Source organism: Silene latifolia, chromosome Y (genome assembly GCF_048544455.1).
Source record: "Silene latifolia isolate original U9 population chromosome Y, ASM4854445v1, whole genome shotgun sequence".
NCBI classification, from domain to species: domain Eukaryota; kingdom Viridiplantae; phylum Streptophyta; class Magnoliopsida; order Caryophyllales; family Caryophyllaceae; genus Silene; species Silene latifolia.
The window spans coordinates 286394431-286403582 of record NC_133538.1 but is presented as its reverse complement, the minus strand read 5'-3'; the positions used below and the strand labels follow the sequence as shown (position 1 = coordinate 286403582).

General features: G+C 40.2%; 1 non-coding gene across 1 annotated transcript; it reads left to right on the top strand.

The window, feature by feature from the left end:
• Nucleotides 1-8155: 8155 nt before the first annotated feature.
• Nucleotides 8156-8262, top strand: LOC141636911 (small nucleolar RNA R71). The gene has a single exon (XR_012541478.1). It is a non-coding gene; the product is annotated as a small nucleolar RNA R71 (small nucleolar RNA).
• Nucleotides 8263-9152: the final 890 nt, after the last annotated feature.

Sequence of the window (9152 nt, the reverse complement as noted above, 5' to 3'; positions counted from 1 at the left end):
TGGGTCCCGGAGCCGAATCGATTAGATTGTACAACACCTACAAGTCGACTTAATCTTCCCTACTCAACAACATGCATGGTCTAATGAGACTCGAGTTGGGTTATGTCTTACAAGTCTCATTGAAAAGATAGGAGATGGTGGTAAATGCAAGGATTCATAGGCTTAACATTTCATCAAATATAACATGTGCATGAGTTGAGATCAAAACAAGCAAGCAAATAAAACATGAAAGCATATTAATTTAAGCATGAATCATTCCCCATGTTGGTTTCCCCTAATAACCCATTAACCCTAGCTAATAGACTACTCACTCATTATCATGTTGATCATGCTAGCTAGGTTGTCAATCATACCAACAAAATGAAACGTGATGAATAAATGAAAGTAATTAACAATAATTAAAAAGGGATTAAGAGAATTATACCTGCTAATGATTCCAATAATAAAGTAAAGATAAAAGAAGTACTTGAATGCTTGATTGAGAGGTTGTCAATCTCCCAATAATAACCCAAATAATCTTCAATTACCCAAAATAAAGGATGAACAAAAGAGAGATTAAGGAAATAAAACTTGTATTAGAACTTGATTAATTGTTGATTACAAAACTAAAGAGAGATTTGATTGATATTAACTACTCTAATTGTTGATAAGAAGAACATGCTCTTCTAATTAGACTAATGGGGTATTTATAGTGGAAATTAGGGGGATGCATTAGGGTTAACTAAGGGCAAAACTAGTAATTACACTTTTTAGATTGTGCAGGGAGGAGCCAGTATTTTCCGAAGGAGGGGATTCTTTCTTCGTAGCTTGGAGAAGAGGAAATCGCGCTGTAGAGGAATCCGGGCGGATTAGGGTCGGGACGGGCGGATTCTGGCGATGGAACCCGAGCGGATTTAAGAGAATCCGGGCGGATTGTGGTGATGGAATCCGAGCGTCTTGGTGGAAAACCGCACGGATTGTGCAGGTGAAGGACGGCCGGATTGTAGACAATCCGCACGGATTGTGCCTCAGCAAGGCTTCTTCTTCTTTTCTTCCCTTTTCTTCATAAATTCCTTGGGGATTTCCTTGGGGACTCAAGGATCCTTTCTCAACATTGCTCATCTACTATCATATGTACAAAGGCCTTCTAATCTTGTCTCTCCTTGATGCTTGGTCATTGAATTCGATCAATTTAGTCTCGTTTTGCCATGAAAATGCAAGATTCTTACTCCTTTTCTACCAAGGGATCAAAATCTCAAAGAATATGCAAAACAAAGAACTAAAGATAATAAATGACCCAAATATGCACTAAAAAGCATGGGAACAAGGCTAATTCGGGGGACTAAATATGCGCTAATTATGGTCACATCAAATATTCCCAAACCGAACCTTTGCTCGTCCCGAGTAAAGAGGTGACAAAGACTAGGACCATTATTTAAACTAACCTAATAACATATCCGATATGAGACAATTAGCGGGTCTCACTCCGCCCCTTCAACTCACAACAAGACAACCATGAGGTAGGATGCCTTCTTGCAAGGCAAGGTGGGTCTTGCCAAAATGGCGACACATCCAAACATTAAGCACACAAAATCACATAATGGATGCATCTACAAAAGGAATAGCCACTTCCTCATCAAGTGGCGGAGGCACTAAAGAGGAACAAATTTAAGAGCATGTAATCCTTCACAAACACTAGTTCAACAAATTACTAAGGCTAAGAGGATGGCACTAAATCACCTCCAAATGGTGTTAAACTAGACTACTTTCGTCCTCAATTTCCAAATGCTTTCGTTAAGAGCGATCGGATGGTGGTGGAATGATGATCCCTATGATGCTAGTAGCATATGACATGACAAGTCTCGAATTCTCTACAAAAGTAAAGGTCATGGATCGTCCCAAGCTCGACAAAGTGGCTTGACAAAAAGGCTTTTTGGGAATGAAATGCTCAAATCTTTATACACAACGGTGGATATGACTAGTATTCAATATTGTCCTCATTTCAACTTTCACATTTCAAAAAAAATTTTAGATGGGGTTTGTCCCTTCCGGGCTAGTGTCCTTTGCTTTCGCCAATCGCTTATTAGGCAACCGGTTAACCTCTAGACAATAGCTTTTCGGGGTGATAGTCACTCTGTCTCTGGGCGGCCGAATTCACAACCGTGTGGGGGCCCAATTCAATGGATCCCGCACCAAAGCACATCGAAGTGGTACGCCTCCATCAAAACAATTTAAATTTCTCAACATTCAACAATTCATAACATTTGAGGTTTCCTTGGCATTAAATTACTTCCACATGACAAAATTCCTTGAAATGAGCACTTCAAGCTTATTGATAGAAAATATTTTTGGGTTGCCTTACCACAAGGTCAACCAAGGTCACCTAGACAAGTTAACCAAGTCCACATCGCATCACGGGGTTGGATAGGTGACTCACATGCAAACCCTTAACTAGGCCTTGGGTCATGGGTCAAAAGACACTAGTATGACACTATCTAGGGTGTTTTACAACCATTCTAGTAGGCAAAGTCTTAAGTTGAACAAGTATTTGTAATGGCTTAGTTGCTCTTGTCAAAGTTCCTAATTAGGCATTTTTCGAAACATTTCTAACATGCAACTACATGCCATGATGCAACTAATATAAACATCCTAATGCAAGTGATTCTATCAACTAATATGACATATAAACTACATGCAAGTCCTAAGCTCACATTGTTTATACCGCATCAATCAAAATAAAGCCACATAGTCATTAACATAAAGAGGAAAAAGGAGATTGGAAAGATCATACCATGCGGTCTTCATTATCCTCATGTCTCGGATGTGGCGTAGTCAATCAATATGAACAAGGATAGAACAAACACAATATATACAAAACCATATATACACAAGACTACAAAAGGAAATAAACACGTTTTTGGATTTTTCAATTTTCAAATTTTTATGATTTTTGAACTTTTTCAATTTTTTGGATTTTTTGAATAAGAGTTAAATGTTAGAATTCCCATCCCCACACTAATATGGGCATTGTCCTCAATGGCCAAAATGATGGAAATTATGCAAAGATGATGCATGATTTTTATACTAAATGCAATCTACACTAAGCTACACTACATGATGCATGGTTTTTGTTAGGACGGAGAGGATAATTTAGATTACCTCCCGTTGTGTATGCATTAACTTCCCCAAACCGAGTTAGACACTATTGCTAATGTCCAAGGATGGGTGTAGTTCATGCACACACTATGCAATGCATGAAACTAATTTGTCATTTTGGATTTTAAAAATGGGAACAATAAAATGAGAACACCTCAATGGTACCGAGGTGTGAGTCCTCTATGGTGCTAGGACTACTCCAATCAATGATCAAGAAAATAATTAAAACAAAGAGAGAAATAGACAAACTATGAGAGGGTAGGAGCCTCCAAGGCTTGCTAATCTTCCATCATATCATCACCATCATCACTTTCCTCATTAGAAGTGGTCTCAATGCCACTTCCCTCTTCATTTGCCTCTTCACCTTGCTCATAATCTTGCTCACCATCCTTTTCTCCTTCTTCACTTGCTTCCTCATTAATGTTATCATCAACTTCTTCATTACCAACAACCTCATTGTCACCCGAAACGACCCTAGATGCACCCGGAAATAGGACTTCTCTATCGGCCCAACTAGGCAAAGGACATGATGGATCAAGTAGTCCTTGCCTAGCTAAGTGTAGGAGGGGTGGATATTGAGCCAAGTAAGCATTTTTCCGATCCTCAAAGGCTTGCTTGTGCATTGCTTGCATGAGAAGAGTTAAATAATCATTTCTAGCTTCAACTCCTTCCGGCTTGAACTCTTGATACTCAAAGGGGTAAGGTGGTATGACACTGGAAGAGGAGGGCATTTCACGTTCACCTTTTTGTTGTTAAATAATATACTCGGCCTCTTTAGAAAGGGGAAGTAGATAATTGGTCCGGTGGACGCTTAGACGACAAATATTTGAAGGCAAGGTGAACGATCTAGCTTCACTAGTGAGCCATCCATATTTGGTATCAAGAGGGTTATGGGCAACCCACTTATACTTGTGTATCATAGTATGCAAATCAACAAGATGACCACCCTCCTTTGCTTTATACTTGTTATCCTTATTGAAGTTAGGATCAAAGTACTTAGCTAGGATAGTGACTAGGCCGCCATTGACAATAACGGTAGTGCCCTTCTTCCCACAATCAATGTTGAGCCATCTATCTACCAAAAGCCTCAAAGAGTTGAAAGGCTTGGTGTGTACTCTTCCAATGTTCAAAGCCGATTCAAGAAGAATAAAATCAAGTTTGATGAAATGGTTGGTATCTTTCCTTGCAATAATGGTGTTTCCTATGACCTTGTGCCATACTCTTATGCCCGGATGGTGGACTAAAAGAGCACGACTCGCATGAAAGTCCTCAAATTTCCTCCCGGAAATTGCCTCCCAAAGAGGGTCGGGGTCATACTTTCCATAATTCTTAAAATAACTCGGTTCATCACTAAGACCCAAAATTTCACCCAATTCTCTAAAGGAAATGCTTCTACTAACATTAGCTAGACGAAACTCGAGATTCTCCCTACTCTCAACTTTGGTGACTTTTAAAGAACTCAAAAACTCCAAGGTAAGGGAGGGGTATGTCAATTATTTTGATTCAAACAATTTCTCTAACCCCATGGCTTTGAAAAAGGCTCTAGTTTGCTCAAGGACACCCAACTTTCCCAAGGTATCTTCACAAATAAATTTGGTGGATTGAAGTGATTTCCTAGCAAACTTGGCAAAAGTATCTCTATGGGTTTTGGAAATAAAAGTTACCTCCGGATAATGCAAAAGTTGATCGATTTCCGGAGTAGAAGATGTTGTTGCTCCCATAGAAGGTTGTTGTTGTTGTTGCACTTCCAAGTTTGGTGTTGCTACCACCATAGCCAATGCTTTCTTTGCTTAAAGAGCCTTTTGCCTTTGTGAAAGTGTCTTTGGTGCCTTTGTTGCCTTTGTTGCTCCCTTAGTCCTTGCCATTGATGAACTAACCAAGAAAAGAATTAAAAATCTTCAATTTGTAGTGTGCCCAAATCGATTTAAAGGTGAAAGGCTTTGCCTTTATGAATTCAAAAATCGACTCAAAGGTTGAAGATTTTGTGCTTGGTTTTGATTTTTATTGAAAAAGGAGTGATTGATTTGTTGTTAGAAGGATGATTTGATTTGATTTTGGTGAATGTAGTTGAGGGATTTTGTTTTTGTGATGGAGAGGATGAGGGTTTTGATGTTTTGAAGTAGTGTTATGAATAAATGAATGAAGGTGGGAGGGATTTTATAAAGACCGAAAAAATTCGAACTGCAGGGACAATCCGTGCGGTTTCTGCCCAATACGGGCAGATTCTGCACTTTCTGGGTTTGATAAAACTCGCCTAAAGACGGGCGTATTCAAGAGAAGACGCTCGGATTTGCTTGATACGGGACGGGCGGATTCTTCAGAAGACGGACGGATTTGATCCAGAATATTTCTTGTTTTCCTCGGCGAGAGAAGACGGGCGTCTTCTTTCCAAGACGGACGGATTTCCGAGACGGGCGGTTTGATGTTCGGACGCCGGATTCTCTTACAATCAAAAATCTTTCAAAATTTCAGCTTATAGGGACGTGCGTCTTCAACCCTGTACGCTCGGATTGCATGAAGACGGGCAGATTCTCTTGAATCCGCTCGGATTCTACCCCTTTGTACCCGGATTCAGTTCCACCCGTGTACAATCCATATCCCTTATTAACCTCCTATTCTTCTTCATATCTCGTGTTCTTCATTGTGGGGGCACTACTAAGGCATGGATAGCCTAGGCAATTGCCATCCCCACACTAAACTAGAGCACTACACATCAATTGAAATTATTAGTCCCTCCCTCACTTCTCTCAAACATGACAAATATCTTGATCAAAGTAAATAAAAATCCAAAGATGACAAAAATGAAATACAAGAATTGAAATGCGAGTTAGGGAGTTAGAAATATTTACAAATGGTGGTTTAGGGAGGACTCCACCAAACTCTCATTCTTGATGAGATGTCAAGGGGGCATGTTCAAGGTGTTGTTGATGTTGCTCAACACCTTGAAAAAGTAATCAAAAGCTTGTTCATTATCATAGTAGAGGTCTTCAATAGACCTTGGCCCTTGTTGTCGGTCTTGATCGATGGCATTACCAATGTAGGGATTAACAATCCCTTCAAATTAAATCGTCCCAAAGACCACAAACTTCATCAAGTTGATCATTGAAAATCTCTTGATTTGATGGAGACAATTCTCCCAAATTCTTCTCTTGGCCAATGAGGCCATTCTCTTCTTCTTTGGTTGATTTTGATGAGCTTTGCAAGCTCTCCTTGTCACAATTCACTTGCTCTTTGAATGGAGCATCTTCAATTTTCTTCTTCCATTGGAGTTCCGATTTCTTCCTTTCATCCTTTCGGCTATAATGATCAATCATGAAACACGGTTCATGCAAACGAGGAGCTCTCATAGTCTTGTCAAGATTAAAGGTTATGCTTTCATCTCCCACTTCTAGAGTGAGCTCACCATGTTTCACATCAATCACCGCACCCGCGGTGTGTAGGAAAGGTCTTCCTAGAATGATTGGAATGTTGGAATCTTCCTCCATATCAACAATGACAAAGTCCACCGGGATGAAAAACTTCCCAATTAAATGCACGGGACATCTTCCCATATCCCTAATGGTGTCTTCGTCGATCTATCGGCCATTTGGAGTGTGATGTTGGTGCATTTAAGCTCTCCCATCCCCAACCTTTTACTCACCGAGTACGGCATGACACTCACACTAGCCCCTAGATCACATAAGGCTTTGTTGATCGTTGTGTCGCCAATGGTACACGGTATTGAGAAGCTTTCCGGATCCTTTAGTTTTGGAGGTGAACTCCCTTGAAGTATTGCACTACTCACCTTAGTGAAGGCGATAGTCTCAAGTTTCCGGATCGACTTCTTCTTTGTGAGGATATCTTTCATGTATTTCGCATAGGCCGGCACGTGATTGATTAATTCCGTGAAAGGAATTGAGACTCCAAATTCTTCACAATTTCCATGAACTTTCCAAGTTGATCATCAAATTTGGGCTTGGCTTGACGACTTGGAAAAGGAAGTCTAATCACAATGGGCTCCTTCTCCTTGACCTTGTCTTCATTTTTCTTTGAACTTTCTTCTTTTGATGGTTCTCCATCTTTGGAGTTTTGCACCATTTCTTCCTTATCACTAGCTTCCACAACTTCATCCTCAACTTGCTTCCTCGGTGCTTCATACCTTGTACCACTTCTCAAGTGAATGGCACTAACCGTTTCATGTCTAGGGGGATTACTTTGAGGTGGTAATTGCCCCTTTTGTCTTTGTGAGCTTGAAGATGCTAGTTGAGTCAATTGTGTTTCGAACATCTTGGTGTGAGCTAGGATGTTGTTGATGGTGGTTTCCTTTGCTTGGCTATCTTTTTGCATTTGAGTGAAAAATTCTTGTTGATTCTTTTGCATTTGGAGGACCGCTTTTTGGACATCAAAACCTTGGTCATTTTGGTGATTGTATGGATTTTGATTTTGGTAACCTTGGTTTTGATTGTAAAAGGGTCATTGATTTTGGTTTCTCATGGGTGGTGGAGTGTATGTTGTTTGAGGGTTTTGGACATTTTTGCTTTTGTATGAGAGATTTGGATGGAATTTGGTGTTTTCATTGTAATAGTTGGAATAAGGGGTACCACTCTTGTATGCTTTGAAAGCATTCACTTATTCATTTGTTCCCCTACATTCACTTTGGTCATGTCCCAAAGTTCCACAATTCTCACATATCCCACTTGGGATTGATGAGGATGCCATCATGGCCTTAACTTGATGCTTTGGTGATTTTGAAACTTCTTCAAGTCTAGCCATAGCTTTTTCAAATTTCAAATTGATTGTGTCAATATGAGCACTAAGTTGAGCACCCAATTGAGTAACGGAGTCCACTTCATGCTTTCCTCCTCTAGTAGCCTTGCGAGGTCTACTATATTGTGAGTTATGAACAGCCATTTCCTCAATCTTGTTCCATGTTTGATTGTCATCAACTTCGGTGAACATTCCATTTGATCCCATGTTGAGAATGTTCCTTGAATCTTCATATAAACCATTTCAAAATTGTTGTACCAAAAACCATTCGCTAAGTCCATGGTGAGGACATGAGCGACAAATTCCCTTGAACCGCTCCCAAGCTTCATACAAAGATTCTTCATCCCTTTGCTTAAAACCCGTAATTTGAGCTCTTAGCATGTTAGTCTTTTCCGGTGGGTAGAATTTTTTGTAGAAAGCTAGAGCCAACTTCTTCCAAGAATCTATTCCGAGAGTGGCCTTGTCAAGTCCCTTCAACCATTGTTTCGCGGTGCCGATTAGAGAAAAAGGAAATAAGACCCATCTAATTTGGTCTTGAGTCACACCGGTTTGAGAGATTGCATCACAATAGTCGCAAAAGGTTTCCATATGAGAATGAGGGTCTTCACTAGGCATCCCCCCAAATTGGCTCCTTTCGACTAATTGTATAAAGGCGGATTTGGCAATAGAATTTCCGGTTAGATGTTGTGGTGTATGAGTACCATTGGGTAAATTCTCCTCGGTAGGTACGGAGTGTGACGAGAATTTAGGCATTGTAGGTTGATTTTGTGGGGTATTGTGTAATGGGTTCTCCTCTCCTTCTATTGCGAAAGGGTTGACGAACTCAATAGTTGGTTGAACAACTTCACTAATACCTCTTAAATTCCTCCAACCAAGTCTCCTATTGTTCGTCAAGGTTCTTTCGATTTCACGGTCAAAAGGTAACAAATCACCTTGTGACCTTCTAGACATGCAAAATATCAAACAACTCGAAAACAATTAGAACAAACCTTGAGGAGTTTTACTTCCCCAAGGCGAAGAAAGACACAACTAATAACAATAAAAAGGAAATCTAAATCAAACAAACACCGTCCCCGGCAACGGCGCCATTTTTGATCGGTCCGTTTCGTGTTCACAATTAAAGGTGTGGTCGTTGGGTCACGTCCGAATCAAAACACAATTTATAGCTTCACAAACAACTCTACAATTAGTAAAGAGGCAAGTAAAGGTCGGATCCCAAGGGACGGGTATTGAAATGAGATTTCTATTGAAACTAGTGGTGTCTTGGGGGT